The 20,294-nt window shown below is 32.9% G+C and overlaps 1 protein-coding gene and 1 pseudogene across 1 annotated transcript in view; one reads left to right on the top strand and one right to left on the bottom strand.

The window, feature by feature from the left end:
• Nucleotides 1-20,294, bottom strand: part of pigs (GAS2-like protein pickled eggs) — a 316,569-nt gene that overhangs the window by 137,128 nt on the left and 159,147 nt on the right. The gene's annotated exons all lie outside the window — the stretch shown is intronic.
• LOC140437886 (aspartate aminotransferase, cytoplasmic pseudogene) lies at nucleotides 7,879-11,282 on the top strand (annotated as a pseudogene).

Genomic DNA, 20,294 nt, shown 5'->3' with positions numbered 1-20,294 from the left:
AACCGCCAAAGTTCTTAAAGAGGTTATGTCTTTTCAAAATTAAAAATTGACTTACTTGGCCGCGGTATTGTAGAGTAAGTACTTCCTCTTAAAGTATGTGATTCCTCTTAAAGAATAAGTAGTACAGCTTCTAAACTTGGTGCAAAAACTCTAATACTTCTTCGTTCAATAAGTCAAACGGCATCAAAGTTTGTTTGTGTCTGTTTTTCCATGTGCCTACAGTAAGTTGTCGTTCCATCGTTTTCGTGGTCTTCCTACTGATCGTCTTCCTATTGGGGAACCGCCTTTTGCTGTCTTTACTACTCTATTTGTTGTCATCCGGCTTATATGATCGTTTCATTCTACTCTTCTATTTCTTACCCAGTTCTTGTACCCATATCTGTAGTTCTAGCTCTGTCTCATAGTGCCTTACCATAAATGTTTCTAAGTGTTTTCATCTCTGCTATTTTTAACATCCCTTCTGTCCTTTTGGTGGTGATTGCGGGGAGGATTGAGTAGCCCTGCGGTTACCACAGCCGGTCCTAAGACCGGATAAAATGTGGAGGGTGATTGGCAAGGTTAGCAACCTACTAATCGTAAAAAGGAATACTGCTCAAAGAAACAATGTACAGCCTCGGAACCGGATTGATACTATGAAGACAATCACGGCAATAAATAGGTACAAGCGAAAAACATCAAAAATCCAGAAGAAAATTACTACTTGGAATATCAGGTCGCTCAACTCAAAGGACCAAGAAATAACCCAAGTGCTGAAATAGAAAGAAATATATATTTGTGCTCCATAGGAAACAAAAAAGAAAGGAAAAGGACATTCAAAATTAGGTGAATACATACTAATCTATTAATCTAGATACATCAATCTACACGTAAATAATAAGACGATAGAATGAGTTCAGAATTATAACTATTTAGGTGCAAAGAAATTAGAGTTAGAATAGAAAAACAGAAACAAATATTATGTTGTAGAGAAATCAGCCTAAATCTTAGAAAACGATTACTTAAGTGTTATGCATTTTCTGTTCTTTTATATGTTGTGGAGATATGGACTTTAAATAAACAATGTCTCAATAAATTAGAAGCATTTGAAATGTGGACATACAGAAGAATGCTGAGAATCTCCTGGGCAGACAGAACAACCAATGAAGAAGTACTAAGAAGAATAGAGAACAGCAGGGAGATACTGGATTCTATCAAAATAAGAAAACTACAATATCTGGATCATGTAACCCGTGGTCACAGATATGAATTCCTAAAACTAATAATGCAGGGAGAGATTCAAGGAAAGCGCAGCATAGGTAGAAGAAGAATGTAGTGGATGAGAAACCTCAGAGAATGGTTTGGATGCAGCTCAACTGAACTCTTTCGGGCTGTAGTGTCAAAAGTTAGAATAGCAGTGATGATTGCCAAAGAAGAAGATACTAATACTAATCCACAGTAGAGTGGCAAAAGAAAACATGACCAAAGAACGTACAGCCTTACTAATACACCAAACGTAGCAAAATCATATCAAAGAGTGTCAATAGAAAAGAAAGAATTGAACATCATTGGAGTATACGGCCCAGAAAATAAAAAGCCTCAAACAACAAGGGAAACGTTTTATGACAAATTACAATAATTAGTAGATCAAGTCAGAGGAAAGATGATAATATTGGGGGATTTTAACGATCGAATAGGCAATCAAGTAATACCCGGAATTAAGTAAAAACATAACGAGGATGTTAAAAACGCAAAAAATGTTTGACTTCATCAAGACTTCCGAGATCTGCCTCATAATCATCTAGAGCTATTTTCAAATTCAAAGCTTCTTACTGGAGGTTATTGAACGATGCTATTAATAAGTTTTTACTTCGACATGCATCTACAGTTCACCCTTGAAAACACTATCTTTTTCATATTTTACGTATCGAAAAGATTTTAAAATGAAAGTAAAAGATTGCATTTCATTTCAATTCAAATTCCACCATTGTTCTATATATGTTTTGAGTTATTCAACTCTCAGGAGGAACACTTGTGCACGTTTAAATTAAAATGAAATGCAATCTAGTATTTGGCCCTTAAAATAACAATAACATGCCTGAGTACGCTAGCAGCGATATCTATACAATGCAATAAAAAGTCTAAAGACCTCTCTTCGATAGCAAATTAGGTGAACCGCAAATTCAAAATTTCTTACTGAAGGCTATTGAACGATGCTAGGAATAACCTTTTACTTCTTTTTCCTTGTCGGAGTATCCGTATTCGCTAAAAACTTCACAGCTTTTAATGGGCTGGTGAGGACATGTAGAACGAAATATTGTCGAATAGAGCAGTAGATAGTAAAATGCAGGTCCCAATACCAAAAGAAAGGTTACGGAAAACGTGGGAGTATTCAGTGGCACGGAAAAACAGGTCTGGTTACTAAATAGAGAATTATATTTTGAAAAGTCAATAAAATAACATCAGTTTAGGTTACTTTTACCAAATGTGGGGAAAAGCTTCAGTGTTACACTAAATAGTCTAATCCTGCCTTAATCTAAAAGCGTCAAATATTTATGGGTACACCTAAACAAAGAAATAACACATAAAACAGATATTCTTAGCGATAAAAAATAGCTTGATCTAAAATTGAGTCCTACTAGCTCTTGGAAATATCGTCAAAACTTAGTTTAAACAACAAACGCTTGGTATATAAAGGATCTATCATATCGTACTAGAACAAATACACCTTGAGTCATACCAAACAGTAAAATCATTGTCATTTTTACATTTCTTTCTGTCAAAGATCTACATATCTATTATTATCCTTCCTTAGATCTTATCTTTTCATATAGTGTCTATTTTAATACTGTCTTGGAGTAATATTATTATTTTTCGGCATACTAATGACAGCCACCATGACACAACACGACAAATTTTAAGATAAAATGGCGAAATTATCGAAAGTTTGTAAAAGGAACTCCTGGTGGAAAATACTGAACAAGAACCGGGTAGAAAATATGAATTTTCTAGCAATATTAAAAAAACAAGTTTATCAAAATTAGTAACAATATCAATACAAACGAAACCCTAGTGGCTTCGAGCGAGCAGCTCGAAACAGTAAAGAAGTACACGTACCTGACGATACTAATAATAAAAAATATCTACTAATTCTTTGTTGTAGAGATTTAACATTAGCCCTAAAAATAAGATACTTATAATAAATGTTACAGATACCGCATCCTATAAGAAGATTTAAGTCATTGTAGATGAGAACTTATAAAAGGGCTGGGAACATCTCATAGATAGATAAGTTTGAACGACGAACGTTAAAGCGTTAAGAAGAATAAAAACAGAAAGTTTAAAGGATATTAAAAGAAAGAAAACTGCAATATCTCGGACATATAATGCCTGGAGAAAAAGACGGCATCTTGAAACTAACAATCCACGGTAAAATAGAGGCCAGAAATAGTGTAGGGAAAAATATCTTGAGTCAGGAACCCAAGAGAATGGTATATTTGCAGCGCAAAACAACTGTTTAAAACAGATTCTACAAGCTTTGGAATGACCAGTATAATTGTTAATCTCTGTAACAGAAGAAGCAGTACCCACGTACAGTTAAAATGAAAAAATATTTCATATAAACACGAATAAACGAAAAATTGTGAAATATACTTAACCTTTCTTAGGGAAAACAATCTCTAACCAAATTAAAATACAACGACATACACGCTATAAATTAGATAATTCTGAAAAGGGCAAGGCGCCATTTGGAGTCGCACAAAAAATCGACAAATAAATTCTTCTCAGGTGAGTAACAGTGGTATCGGAGACAGAAATAACAAATCGAAATGAAGTAAAGCACATTGGCCGCAAGTGACATTTACCGAACGATAACACGTAGCTGGAATTTAAAATTTGTCTCGAGGCTTTTTGTCATTTTCATTACTTGACACATTTAACAAATTGGCACTTAATTTAATCGCTTTATTTATTTCTTAAGGTAACATAAATGTCACCATTGTAATTAAGATTGTTTCTTACAAAGTATATTGACATTTTAAATGGATTTTTAAAACTTCTAATAATTATTAGACCATGGACCAGATTTGACGTAACATTCATTAGAATACAAAAATAATGTACTATTTTTATTGAAAATGAATCACAATTTTAGTTATTCCCCATAAAAATAATAATTTATTGCTATATGCCACAAGAAAATAGCTTCAGAACAAAGATAAATACTGAGAGAGTTTATTTGTTTTATTTTGTCACACTCTCCCGAGATTTTCAGAAAAATGCAGAAAATTAGGTTAAAGTTGTAAAAAAATTATAACAAGCATTTATAGAACTAAATACAGATTAAATTACAGATAGATACTTAATTTATTGAAATTAAAATTCAATTAATTTATAATTTTAAATTAATACACTCTTAGATAAGTTAACTAAGGAAACTGTACATTGTGTTCATAGCAGCATGCAATGAAACATGTTTCGAGGGAATCGTCACAACACTGGAAAACGAAGTTTCTCATACAAATAATAAACAGTCAATTACAGCAGTTGGGACATTATCCAGCATTAAACAACCATCAAGTTAATTAACAATATACGATACGCTGATGACACGCTAATAGTAACAGATAAGCTAGCAAATTTACAGTTTTTGATGGAAAACATAAACACCCATACCAAAAAGTATGGTCTAAAACTGAACATCAAAAAGACTAAATTCATGATTGTAACAAAGAAGCTATACACCAATGTGAATTTAACCTTAAATAATCAGCCAGTTGAAAGAGTTACGTCCTACAAATATTTAGGGGTTTGCTTCACTGATACTAATGACCATACAAGAGAAATCAAGAGGCGAATAGAGATAGCGAGACAATCGTTTGTCAAAATGAAAAAGTTCCTATGCAGCCGGAACATAAATATAAACTTAAGAACGAGAATGTTAAGGTGCTATGTTTTCTCCGTTCTGCTGTACGTCATGGAAACCTGGACACTGAAAAGATAAACATCAAAAACATTGAGGCATTCGAGATGTGGTGTTACAGAAGAATATGGAAAATACCATGGACAGAAAGAGTAACAAATCAAGATGTTCTGCTGAAGATGGGGAAGGAATGCGAAGTCATAAAAACCATACAAACGAAAATACTGGAATATCTGGGCCACATAATGAGAGGAGAAAAGTACTCTCTGCTTAGACTCATAATCCAAGGAAAAATCTCGGGAAAGAGAAATGTGGGACGTAGGAGGATTTCCTGGTTGCGAAATTTAAGGGAGTGGTATGGGTGCAGTTCAATACAGTTGTTCAGAGCTGCAGCCAACAAAGTAAAGATTGCTGTGATGGTAGCCAACCTCCGATAGGAGACGGTACTGCAAGGAGAAGAACAAACAACCATCATTTATAATGAATCTTTTTGTATTGGACGAGGTGCTAAACATTTTAACTATATTATCAAAGAGCCACCAGGTGAAAGGTGTAACTCTGAGGAAAGCAGTTAAGATTATTAAAAGTGTTATGACTTCGTTAGATGGAATGAGAAATGAACAAAATTATACCCATCTTCACACAAAAATATCGAACTTTGCCACAGAATACATAATTTCATTGGAAATTCCGTCATCCAAAAGAAAAAAGAAAGCCAATTGCAAGCTCGTTGACTTCGTCCCCAAAACAACCGTAGGATTTTGTTTGATAGACGCCACATGCTCCAGAGCTATCGTATGAGTCATTGAGTACTGGAGGGCAAACATTTTTTACCGAATTATTGATACTGTAAAAGAATTTCTGAACAAAAGGTTCTCACAAGAAAGTATGGCGATTGCCAATTCAGGAGATCAGCGATTCTCAAACTTTTTTTACACGTACCATTTATACAAATTCTGCGTCAATCGCGTACCACATATTAAAAAAGTAGATAATAAAATTTACTAATTTTGCCAAAAACATATTTATTTAAAAAAAAGGGCATTATAAATGTTACAAAATAAAACTTACAGTCTAACCCAGTCCAAAAATTCAGTGAGAAGGATGGTCCTGCATAGCTACAATAAGTGAATCGATATTAGGATCAATTGTGCTTAGTTTCATTCGTAAATTTGGATCAAGATTAAGCCTACTGCGAAATTTATTTTTCACTTGTAACATAGCAGAAAATCCAGTTTTACATAGGGAGGTGGTCGTAAAAGGAAATAAAAATAACAATTCTAATTTTGAAAACTCTATTTTCAAACTCAAATCAGAAGATAGTTCTATTAAAGACTCTTTTTCATCCTGTTTTAATGTTTCAGGAACGCTATCCAAAATAAATGGTTATCGTATCCAAAGAAACTGAGCATAGTCTTCGTCAAAATATTCTTTAAAACTATCAATGAGTATTTTAAAATGCTGTTTTATGTTAAAAATAAGATCATCTTTAATCTTTATTTCATGCTTAACCACAAAATTTTCTAAATTGGTGAACGACTGGTCATTCTAAGTTTAGGTCATTTAATCGATTAAATATGTCTGTTAAGTAAGCTAGTGTTGTGAGCCACAATTTATCTAGTAACCGAGCAAGCAGTTCAAAATTGGTTTCCATTAAAAACACATGTACTTCAGAACGCAACTGAATTGGATAATGGTATAATACTAAGCTGTTTACCCGAATTCTCCTCAAAAATACATGTTACCATATCTTGTGCAGCAGGCAGAACTAGTTCTTCACCGATGGCATGTGCTTTTCCACACTTCGCAATTCTTAAACTCACGACGAAGGATGCCTCTACTTCTTTTTGGTTGCTGCCGATGAAATTCGGCATTAATTTTTTTTGTTCCTCTTATCTCCGTTAACTTCCGAACTAAGTAATCCTTAGGTTTATTTTCCAACACTGAATGTTTTATATTGAATTGGCGTTTCAATAGCGAAGGTTTCATACACTGGTTAGAAAGACTTTCCGAACAGATTACACATTGGGGCCTTGGCTCATCATTTATATTCGTGAATGTTAATCCCATATTAATGTATCCTGGATCATATTTCCTAACCACCACTTTTAGTGTTTTGAAAGAACTCTTTTTGTTATCACTCTGGATAGGCTCCAACTCTGAAGTGGAGCTCGATGGACCGGGATTTTCAGATGTTCTGTTGACTCTTTTAAGCCACTTATCCATTTTTTATATGCAAAAATTAGCACGAATCGGTAACAGCAAATTACTTGTTTCGACAAAACCAACCACAACGACTGACGACCACGAATAAACTGATGACGTGAATGGACGTAAATGGGCGGTGACAATTTGCCGTGATTCCAGTGTTGCCAGCAATGAATAAGACATTACGCGCTTGCGGTTTCAAACTTACAGCGTTGCCATGCACAACGTAAAAGGTAACATTCGTTAGTAAATTTTATTAAAATTCTTCGTTTCTTCTAGTTTATAGAGTGCCACCTTTAAGTGCTTTGCGTACTACCAGTGGTATGCGTACCACAGTTTGACTACGGCTGCAGTATATCATTTTTTCAGTTAGATTTTGAGCGTTCAGAGAAATTCATTGAACAATATCGCAAAATTTTAAATATCAATACTTTTGCCTTAAGAGCAGAAATGACCGTTTTAAAAAATTGTATTTTATAATCCAACGAAACTGTTTGTCATGAATATATATATATATATATATATATATATATATATATATATATATATATATTATATATATATATATATAATATATATATATTATATATATATATATATATATATATATATATATATATATATATATATATATATATATAAACTTAATTGACTCAAAAAAACCCAAAGTATATCAACTCTCAAGTATCGATTATTTTGCATATTTAAGCGCAACGTGCGAGAGGTCTTTTTCTGCCATGAGGCGGATTTTTAACTAGTTGAGAACGACAATGACTCAAGATAGGCATTCAGATTTGGCTTTGTTGTATATAGAAAAAGATATAGACATAGATTTGGAGAGTGTTGTAAATTCTTTTAGTGAACAGAGTAGGAAGTTTCTCTTGTAAGTAATATTTTGTGTTTATAAATATTTATCGCAGTGTATATTATATGTATTAGGTATATTAAAAAAGTAAAACCAGTAGACTATTATAACGCATTTTTATTTTTTCATTGCACGGAAAATAAAAAAAAATTATTTCACCGTACACTGAAATAGCCATACTAAATTTCTTGTTTGTAAACTTTTGTTTTATCAATCCTTTTCGAGCTATTTTAATTTAGACCTTTATCTCCTCATCTTGATCTACCTGTGAGTTTATAGTTGCTTCCAGGTATTTATGCTTGTCGAGCCTCTCTAACTTTACCCTTGAATGTCAAATGTATGTTGTCAACAGGGGTTTTCGAGATCATCATGTATTTTGTTTTATCTATATTCATTGTTAGTCCCATCTTTTTGGTTTTTATGTCAATGATTTTTATAAGAATTTTTTAATCGTCCATATTTTCTGTCATGATTGCGGTATCGTCTGCACATCTTATGTTATTAATGATGCTCCCTCCAATCCCTACGCCTTCAGTTCTTTCCCATAGTGCCTTCTCTGAAATATTAGTCGGGAGTACATATTAAATAATTGTGGCGACAGCATATATCCCTGCTTGACTCCTCTTTGAATTTCTACTTGGTTTGTGAATACTTGGAAGAATAAGACTAATTTATCATTTCTTTCGCAGAAACAATCAATTCTTAAGAACCGGGTTGAAAAAACAGAAAATGGCACCCTCCTGAAAAGAGACCCAAGAAGAGAAACAAATCAGAATCACACACCTCAATTCGTTAGGGATGCGAACTACAATTTATCACACATAAATTGACAAAAAAGAGAAGTTAACGAGAGAAACGTCTCATGGGTCACCTCACACGAAAATAGAAAACAGAAATCTCCGTGCAATGCCCATAATTTCAGAGATTCCAAAGAGCCTTATGCAGAGTATAAGGGGATGGTGGAGTAACAAAAAGGTGGGCCTCTCTGAATGTGTGTTTGTGGTTGTTCGTGCATAATAAGAAACTATTTGTAAAGACCCGACGCTAGTAAAGCCATAGAAATTGAGGAGGAAGAAAAAAAAGGTAATGTACAATATTTTGTTACCACCACGTATACGTACGGAGCAATTCGAAACAACTCTTTTTATTGAATTGATACTGGCGGCAACCTAGATACTCTCGATATGTCAAATAGGGTAATTGTACAAACAGAAACAACCATGAATTATTAAAATGGAATTATAAAGTGTTTTTCTCATGGGTCCATAATAGATTCGATTCGTTGTTGCCCAATAATGCAACTGTTAACGTTAACGACCGTTTATATCTAAATTGAATTTATTCGGTTGTTTATTTGTGTTCATTATGTTCTTTTCCTCTTTGTCCGTTAAGTACATACGCCATAGACCAGTCAAATTCATCTCTAAGTGTAAATTTAAGCAAGATTTCGAGCAAGATTTCCACATAAAAAAATTACAAGTGGCGGGTACAAGAAAATGGGGTTTTAAGTATTAATGGCAAAGTGTAATAAAACTATCAACGGTTTAATTAAACTAAAGTGAAATTTGATTTCCATTTATATATCATTTCAAAGAAGAAGTTAATATTTGAGTATTTCAGACGCATTTTAAAGTGTAAAAGAGAAATTCCAAAGGATTATTAAACAACAAACAAATGTTTAAATTTTTTATCTACAATATGATCTTTCCCACTCTGACATAAATTCATTCATGACCTGATTGAATCTAACCTGAACATAAAATATTTTTGTCAAAGATATCTAAACAAAGAACTGCTTCATAATGATATTTAAATGTTATTTTTTCTTTGTTTTTGGACATAATAAGAGCTTGGTCCTCTATCCTTATTTGTTCTACAATAATAATTTTTCAATCTTTTAACCTTTTATAATTTTTTTATTGTTTAGATAGGTTTTTCTGATAGGATCACTTTATAGATGTCCTTCGCAAAAGGTCACATGACATCAATTATCTTCTTTAAATAAAGCAAATGTTTTTTAATTAACCCACTGCAGTTGCGCTTGACAATTCTTATTGTATATACACTTTTGTTTCACGGTTCAAAATACAAGTGCCGGACTCAATGTCGTGATTCTCAGAAGTTGAATTAGGACCTCATATGGAAGTTTTTGCTCTCACCAAGGCCTACAATGATGATACTTTCGATAAAAAAGTAAATCTTGGAGTTGGAGCTTACAGAAACACTAGAGGTAAGAGGAAAAGCTCTAGCCGATGATGAATCATTCAACAAAGAGTACTTGCCAATTTTGGGTTTGGATGCTTTCAGTTCTGCAGCTACTACCATGTTGCTGGAACAAGATTCACCTGCAATCCGTAAAGGAAGCTCATTTGGTGTCCAATTTCTATCTGGTACTGGAGCCCTTAGAGTTGGTGCTGAGTTCTTTGCCAGAGTATTACAAAAAAACTTTTACTATTCTGATCCTACTTAGGAAAACAACAAATTGCTCTTTAAGAATGCTGGCTTTGAAAAAGAACGTAGCTACAGGTACTGGGACATTAAAACTCGTGGTTTAGACTTCAATGGTATGATAGAAGATCTGAAAAATGCTCCAGAGGGTGCTGTCACCATTTTACATGCTTGTGCACATAATCCTACAGGTTCAGATCCCACTCCTGAACAATAGAGAGAAATCGCAGCTGTTTTAAAACAAAGAAAATTGTTCCCCTTCTTCTACTGTGCCTACCAAGGTTTCGCCTCTGGTAACTTGGTCAAATACGGTTCTGTGGAAAGAAAATTCGCCGGCGAAGTCTACGAGGTCTTCTGTGCCCAGAGTTTTGCCAAGAACTTCGGCATTTACAATGAACATGTTGGAAATCTAACAATAGTGATTAGCAAACTAGACCTTGTGGCCCCTGTCAAATCGCAGCTTACTCTCATCGTTATAGGAATTTACTCAAACCCACCTAATCACGGGGTCAGGATAGTATCTTATGTACTCTATAACCCAAATTTGGCCAAGCAGTGGTAAGATAATATCACTACGATGTCTTCAAGAATAATCGAAATGAGAACTCTGTTAAGAAACGCATTGGAGGAGTTGGGAACTCCATGAGACTGGAGCATTTAACTAAGCACATCAGAATGTTCTCTTAAACGGGTATAAATTAAATCCAATCAGAGTACTTGGTGAAGAAACACCGTGTCTACTTGCTGCGTTCTGAAAGAATCAGTATGTGTGGTTTGAACAACGAGAATGTTGATGATGAGAACTATGTTGCTAAAGCCAACCATGAAACAATTACATCACATCGATATAGATCGCATTAATTTGCTTATATATTTTGTTGCCAATAATATTCAATATAGTCCATACGGTTTCCACGATTCACTCATTTGATCTACACATTTTTGCCAAAACATTCAGAATCATCAAATACTTATAAAACCGAAATCCTTTTAACTAGTACCCAGCATTAGTCTTTTCAGGCATGTCTATAAGAGCCATGAAATCTTGTCGTGGTGGAGAGTCTCCTCACGCTAGTAGTTAATTTTCTGAGGTGAGCATATCCAAGTAAAAAGTCAGAACTGCTTAACTCCCGCTGTAACTTTAAACTTTTACTCCGTTAAATTTTCACTCTGGAGTAAAATTATAATGTTAAATTTTTACTCTTAAAGTAAAATTTTAAAGTTATAATTTCACACAAGAATAAAATTTTAAAATCCACAAGGAATATGAATCTTAAAAATTTATTTAAAATATCCTTTATAAAAGGTATTATAATATAAAAAATAACCCTTTCGGGCTACATCACAGAACGTTTTCGGAATGACTATTCTATCAGCAGTGTTTTTTCTAGGTTTACATGTTTGAAGCCACCAAATATACGGGTAAAAATCCTTTAAAGATAATTAAATTAACTTGAAGTTACATTGTTGCTCATAATATTCTAAAATGTTTAAGTTTTAGACGGAATTTACTTCATGGTAACGCAAGACTCCAACACTGGGGTTTCTGGCTCTAAGAAAAAGTGCATACGAAGACTTGTTGATAGTACTCTAATAGTTTATATTTTAGCCAACAATTGTCATAAAGCTACTTTTACGATTTACCGACATGTATATTCCCGTCCATATTTGAGAAATAGTCCAGTCGTCAGAGATTTGACCTCTAAAAACCATACGAACAAGCTGAATTTTGCTAAGAATGTCAATTTTGGGACCCCAAAAGACGTAAAAAGTTTAAAAGTCTAAAAAATGTAGCTGAGATAATTTTAAACAAAAATTTTTGTTAGCACTTTATGTGTAAAATGAACCGTTCTGTCAGAAACAATGCTTAAAGCCAGCGGCGATTTTGAATGTCAGTTATGAGCTCGAAATCAATTTTAAATAAAATTTGTATCAACTCGACGGTAAAAAATCCATATCTTTTAATCCGACTGTTCTATTGACCAAAATCCAAATGCGTTTTAAAAGCGAAGAGTGCACCTTTCGTATTAAATCTTTTAATTTTGCCTCAAATGAAGTCAGATTCTTGGTAAATCGATTTTTTTCGCCCCCACCCCTGCGAGGGGGGTTTTAGGGGGAAGCTGGGTGGTAATAGTGGTAAGCTTTTTTGTATATTTTTTTAAATTCCAAAAATTGACATTCTCAGCAAAATTCAGCTTGTTCGTATGATTTTTAGAGGTTCAGTGGCATTTTCGTATCTAAAGACTGGAGTAAGGACTCAATATGAAAGCAGTTTTTGTAATGACTATTAGGTCCATGACCAGAAAGCCTAAATATGCTATATACCGTTATTTTTATAACTCATTCTTCTTAGTTTAATTACTTTATTTACATACATGCAAGTATTTTTTTCTACAATCATTCTCGCGTTACGCCTCCTTTTGTACAATCTTTTAATTATATGCATAATATCACCAGACTATATTTTTCTCTGAGAGCAAACAAATGATTTCGCCACTTGTAAAACACATGTCTACAATGACCTTTAACATATGTTAATTTGCTAGCAATGACGGCTGCATACAGTCCCGATCTACAACTTTTTTCCTTCTAGTATTAAATTAGCGATCCATGCAATGAAAACGCCATCAGCAATAAAAGGGAAATTATGCCATACGCCAGTAATTTTCTCGATGCATTGTTCGTTACTGCAATGGGTTTTGTAGAACAGTTTAAAATATCGATCGAAAAGTTTTATCGATATTACATTTATTTAGTAAAAATAAAAATATTTTTCCTAAGAAAAAGAAAACTGATATTCCAGATACAGTATCAGTATTAGTGCATATCTGTATAGCCACAGGTAAAGACTACTTTAAACTATCATGAAAATACAAAGCTAAAACTTTTATATGACTGGTTTTACATTTTTTTACGAATTTCCCAAACATAGCTTAATTGTCATATTAAACACCAGCTATCACAGTCATCAGCTACAAAAAGCACCAAAGAGATCAGGTTGAAAAAACTGAAATTGTTAAAAAATAGACTTTTTGAAAACTATTTTGAATGTAATTACAGAAAGAATAACTACTGGAACAACACAAATGGAAACGTGAGATACATTTAACATTCAAATCAATATGTATGTGAAAAATTCGTAGAGCAAATCTGTCATGTTTTGTCACGTATTTCTCAATACTGTGGTATATTCAATTCCATTGAGCATATTCCATCAATAAATGGTTTAAAAACTTAATAATATCTGTTAAATTGTACCTAGGATCCGACATAAAATCAAATCACAATCCACTTATCGACAAAGTAAATCTTAACTTAAAAGCAGCTTTTTATAAGTGCTTTCTTTGTCTTTCAAGAATATTGGACTAGTCGCATGATCTTTAGTTTGTCCGCAGCAGTTCGCTTTGTACGACTTAAACAGAGTCGTGGTGCTAAGTTCATATCACTGGAGGATGTTGTTCGTCCTAACAATTGAATAATTAAATATAGTAGTTCATATGTATTTCGGATTTCTTATCCGAGACATAAACGTATTACAAATATAGTATTCTAAGAAACATTTTTCACATAATATATGAAGCGCTAACTCTAGGCGTAATTAAAACTTGGTTATCGGTATAATCAAAGATTTGAACCGATCCCTTTATATACACATCTGCATGTTTTATTATTATATTTTCACTAAAAGCTTGTTTATTAGCTGGTCTAAAATATTTTATAACTTTTGAATTTACAAAACTATAATGCCATAAAAAGATCACAAAAAATCTCCCCTCGCTTAAAATCTCTATAAAAAGCTGATTCTTCGCCCACAATAATTACAATTGTACGGTTTCTATGCATATAATCTCGTCTTCCTTAGTTGAGACAATCCTATCGCACCACGCTCGATATGTATAAAATATGCATACTTGACATAGCAAAGAAGTTTTTAAACTTAGTTATTTCACAAGTTGTTGTAATAGAAGTGTTTGTAAAATCAACTGTGCTCAAATAAAATAAAATAAAATAAAATACGTAACTCTCAGTCTACAATATTACTTCAACATTGAACTACCCCTTGCTTTGACGAAGATTAATTATTAAACGGCGTCTGTTATAATCAAGCAATATAGAAGTTTTAGTTATCGTCTTATGTTGGAGGAAAGAAAGATCCACAATAAAGTAGAAGTACAAAAATGCCTCTTAAGTATAAAATACGAACTATTTAAGCCCTGAAATATGAATAATAACGAGAAATGACAGGATGAAACAATGTTAAGGATACGAATCAGAATAATTCATTGGTCCTCCATAAAAGGGTCAAGGAATCTGCAGATTTACGCAAACATAATAAAATTGGATATCTAGCTGTATAACTGGACGAACAGGAAAACTTTATTAGAAACAAGGTAGAACAAGGATATTTGGACGAAATACGTGGAAGACTCTTTTTACGATGTAAAGGAGACCGGGGCTTGTTGCCGCAGGGGTAAGTCGCCGCAGTAGCTTTTACTTCTAAATATTATATTTACGTTATCCTAAAGAGCGGCTGCAACTTTATAGAGACTGTCAGTTATGCCAGAGCAACAAATGCACTTTTCTTTTAATCTATTGGTAATTTGAAATTAAAAATTATATAAATTTAAATCTTGAACTATTTGTTATACTAGATAAATATTAGAAGTGTTTATTTATTCACAGTGTAGCCTAAAAATTAGAAACAATTTCAAAAATGCGACTGGGGCTAGTCGCCGCAATATTTTGGAGCGTGTTTTAACTAATTTATATATTGTATATTTTGTTGTAAAAATATGAGAGTGCACAAAATAAAAGCTGAGGGCAGCGAAGCTGGTAAAAATAGAAAATAGATCAATTAGAGGCGCAGCACGAGAGTTTCATTTTCCGGAGAGAAGTTTAAGAAGATTTTTACTAAAAGTAAGTCATCATGACTTAATGAGGTCTGCCGAGATCGTTTTATGGACCTCTTAAAAAAGATGTCAACTCGGCCTATGATTACTGGATTACAAATCATGCTGGCACAACCATGTTAATTTATGACATCCCTGGTATTGTGGCAACTGCATTTCCTCTAGCTATTACTCCTAAAAATAGTCTTTTTAATAGAAATATATTTTCATAAGAAGAGTTTATACCATCATATTTCACAGATCGTCAAGACACAAGGAGTACTAATTTAGAGAAAAATGAAGAGTTAAACAGCACGTTTAGATGAAAAAGCGACTACTGAAAATGTCATCGAATACGAAGATCAGCCAACTTTAACTGGGAGAATGAGAGCACGTACACCAGAAAATACCCTTGAAAAGATTACTCCTCTTAAATTGAGGAAAGCAGGTCCCCTTTCCCCAAGCAGGTTCACGAAAAACATCAAAAAGAGATAGAAGATGTTGTCAAACCGCAGTATTGACTGATACTCCCTATAAATGAAGCTCTCAAAAAAAAAGCAATTCAAGAAGGTTCCATCAGGAATAAAAGAATTTCAAGAAGATAAAGCAAACAAAAACAAACAAGTTCCAAAACTGAAGTCGCCAAACGGTGGTATTCACTGATACCCTTATTAAAGAAGCTCTTAGGAAAAAGCAGTTTAAGAAGATTCCATCGGGAATAAAAGAATTACAAAAAGATAAAGCAAAAAAAAACAAACAAGTTAAAAAAAAATATCTAGGCTTACAAAACATCATCAAATGTTTGCTGATTATATAGACGACAAAGACTGTTCGAACCTTTACTGTTTCGACACCTTTAAAAATGTAAACCTGATGAAAACTGGATCCAGTGTGTTTCGTGCCATCAGTGGGTACATTGTGAATGCGCTGAGGAAGATAACAGTGAACTTTCATATATTAATTGTTTAAATGAGAACAATAATTAGTAATAGAGAACGATATATAACTTGGTGTTTGTTAAATAATACCTTCTCTTTGTATTTCTCATTAAAAAATTTACTAATTGAAAATTGACTGATATTTTTTATGCTTAAAAATTGAAACTAAGATAATAATTAAAATATTCATTAATCCTAATTATTTGTTTGTAAATCAAACACGTGAATGCATACATTTAAAAATATCAAAACTACTGCAACTAGCCCTGGCCTCCCCTACTATGTGACATGCGACAAAAAAATAATCACCAAATACGCAATTCAATCTCCAGTTACAATCATGGAATTAAAAGGACCCTGATGAATTTCAGTCGGAATTCTTAAAACTTATGGACGAAAACGGTATAAAATATACTCATAAATATACGTATTTAACACCATAAGGGGTGTATTCTGTAACATTTCCGTTAAATTTAAGAGGACTCTAAAATTTAACTTTTAACGGTCCTCTTAAAGTTTTAGGTAACATTGACATTCTATAAAGAAATATTAAAGAGGACCGCTAAAATATATTTTTTTAGAGGAAACCTCTACAAGGTTTTCAATTAGATACGGCAACATCGCAACTTGTAAGGTAGAAGATGACCAAAACCTAAGTGTCGGAGGCCAAAAACTTAAGAAAGAAGAAGAAATTGACAGTCTGCTTTACTTATTATTTTATTATTATTGAAAATATATTTCAGTTTATTTGTGTTCGCTAAGTTGCTAAAATCTTCAGTTATTCAGCCATTGCAGATATTCTTTGCCCTTCTTGCATATATGTGGACTAATCTTATCAATGATGGTCCTTGCAACATCTTTATTAAATCTAAAAAGTTTTCTAAATGTTGAAGTGGGTAGCTGGAAAGGATTGTTCATATCTGGTATTATCCTTTGATGTAATCTTAATTCAGCTCTACAAAGAGAATAAAAAATTTGAATTTTGTTATAGAAGTAACACATGGATTATAAGGTAAACTGAGACTTACTTTTACCTTAACTTTCGCCAAATACATCATAATAAGCCATTTGTCTTTTTTAATTGTTTATCTGCACTATAATATATAAATAACAAACTAACAATCATATAAATCTAACCAAACAAAAATAATCAAATGGTATTTAACGGACTGCTAAAAATAAGAGGACAAGCTTTGACTTGACATCCTCCAAAATATTCTGTTTTAGCGGGAGTTTTAACGGTTTAGGTTATGATTTTAACGGATGCATAAGTTACAGAATTCAAAAATACTTTTAGCGGACGCTAAAATTTTGGAGGCCTCTAAAATTTAACGGAAGTGTTACAGAATACACCCCTATATAATACAGTTAAAATTCCCCAAAATTTGTTAAAATATGAAATATAAAAAAATAATAAATAATAAAAAAAACATAAAAATAAAATAAACAGAGTCCGCCTCTGATGCTGTCATAGCATACCTAGAACATTATTATTTCATTAATCTGGTAGGATTTTAACCCTGGTTTATCTAATGACAATTGTGATACGAAGATAAATTGATTAACTGAGAACACCAAGACTTAACCGACTATCAAATCCATAACATCCTGTGAGATTCTTTATACAAATAAAGCATGTGCCTACTTATAAAACAAGAAGTAAAAACAAAACGATACCATCGTCGAGGAGGTCTTGCACCATTAATATCTCTATTGAATATAGACCAACCTTGTTATCCACTCTATTGATCGATACAGTGCGATCCTACCATTAAACTACTTAAGATCGATCGACTGAGAAAAGCATAGTTGGCATTTTTCGAGATGAATGATAATAATTATTACTATAATTACTGGATGGTTGCGGTTCTACCTTGCTGTTTACCTTGATTCGATTAAGCATGTCAAAATCTTACCTACTGACAGTAATGGCTTGAGTAATTGATGCTCAGACCACCCTACTATAGTAAAATGAATAAATATTGAAGATTCTGCAAAAAATTTCTACGATTAGATAATCTTCAGCGGAATAATAAAGCCCCACATGCGGTTTAAAGGGGTTTCCGAAAGAATATTTTAATACAAAAAATAATATATACATATTTTATATATATATATATATATATATATATATATATATATATATATATATATATATATATTATGATACTCAAATTTGATCTAAATTTAAATACATGTACTGATTTTATAACTTTCAATAAATGGACATAGCAAACAATGAATTAATTTAATCAGTATTCCATTCCAAATATATCTCAATGATCTATGTTTAAATTTAATCTCAGGGTTCTTCTTTGATTTCTGAAATACCTTTACCTTATAATAGTGTGAAAACATACAACAGCAGTAGAAGGAAATAAAGGAAATGTAAAAAGGTTTTCATCACTCTGTTTACCTAAAACCCACCCATACCAATCATTACTTGTATGCCAACTCTCATCATCTACCTTCAGAAATTAATTCAGTCATTAATACCCTTTTCTCCAGATCAATACGCCTTTGCGATGATGCAAGTAGACCCGCTGACCTCTCTAGTTTAAAACAAGCCCTCCTCCAAAAAGGTTACAGTAAAATCACATCAAGATGAGCATCCACAAATATCAATCTTCCACTCAATCTCAATCCAAAGACTCAGACGCGCATCTAGAGAAATAAGGACAATATTTACCTCTCAAAAACTTTCATCTATTTTCCGAAAATCAAAGAAAACTTTCCAAATGAACAATACGGAGTTTATGAAATTCCTTGTGCAGACTGCCCCCGATCCTATATAAGCCAAACAATCGTAGAATCTAAAATAGGAATTCTGAACATTCCATTTAGGTTCGCAATTCTGACTCAACTTCAGCTCTAGGTCAACACCATCTTGATACAGGTCACAAAGTTTATTTTGCAAACTCCAGAACCATAGCCCCCACCGGCTTCCATTAACCAAGAATTATTCGAGAAGACATAGAAATTGAAAAAAGGCCAAATTGTCTCAATAAAGAGATGGCGGCATACGGTTACCTTCGACTTAGAGACCTCTCATAAAGAAAAGATACTACTGTCAGAAATGTTTACGACAACCCCCGCGCCAATAACTACGCTAATCCACACGCCAACCTCCATCCTAACCACGTCACCATCGACGATATAAATAAATCGTCCTCTGTTCTTAGTACCAGTAATGCATTGGTTAGTAATCAGTGCACTAGTGTCTGGAGGCTCGGGAGACTGAGACCTCGAAAGCCCTGAAGAAGACATCGAAGATGATGTCAAAAGCTCAGCGCAATGATAATCAACGCGGTTCAACCCGGAAGACTGTTGAGTTTAATATGAATTCCTGTAATAGTATTAATCCTAGCTCTAGGATTAAAATATATATATATATATATATATATATATATATATATATATATTTATAATATTTACATTATAAAAGTTCTGAGAATATAATGTAATCTATATTTTATACTTTTATATATATTTTTTTATTTTTTGTACAACAGTTTTTAACATTTTATAGTGGCAATAAAAAATACATCTAACCCTTAACTTTTATCCTTCTATCACCAACCCCTATTTTTAGTAGACATGTTAGTGTCACAGAGTTAATTGCCATACGCCTCCAGAACAGCTTGACCGATTTTATGAAATTATTTATGTATATTTGTAAGGTCTGAGAATAAGTCGTAATGTATTTTTTAAAGCTCTAAGTAATAAGAGTGGTCCACCCCAAACATTTTTTTTTAATTTTTGGGTAAAATTTTTAATTTTTATTTGTTTATGATGGGCATTAAAATGCAGCCCTTCATTTTCACCCTTCTATCACCAATATATATTTTTTAATAGCCATATTAGTTTCACAAACTTAGTTGCCATACTCCTCCGAAACAGCTTGACCGTTTCTGAAAGAAACAGCTTTTGTTTTTTGGATAAAATTTTTTTGTTTTTTATGATGTTTGGCAATAAACAATACAACTCACTTCACCCTACATTTTCACCCTTTTATAACTAACCCCTAATTTTTAATAGCCATGTTA

The sequence above is a fragment of the Diabrotica undecimpunctata genome, chromosome 3 (assembly GCF_040954645.1).
Source record: "Diabrotica undecimpunctata isolate CICGRU chromosome 3, icDiaUnde3, whole genome shotgun sequence".
Taxonomy (NCBI): Eukaryota; Metazoa; Arthropoda; class Insecta; order Coleoptera; family Chrysomelidae; genus Diabrotica; species Diabrotica undecimpunctata.
This window is presented reverse-complemented; position numbering and strand designations above follow the sequence as displayed.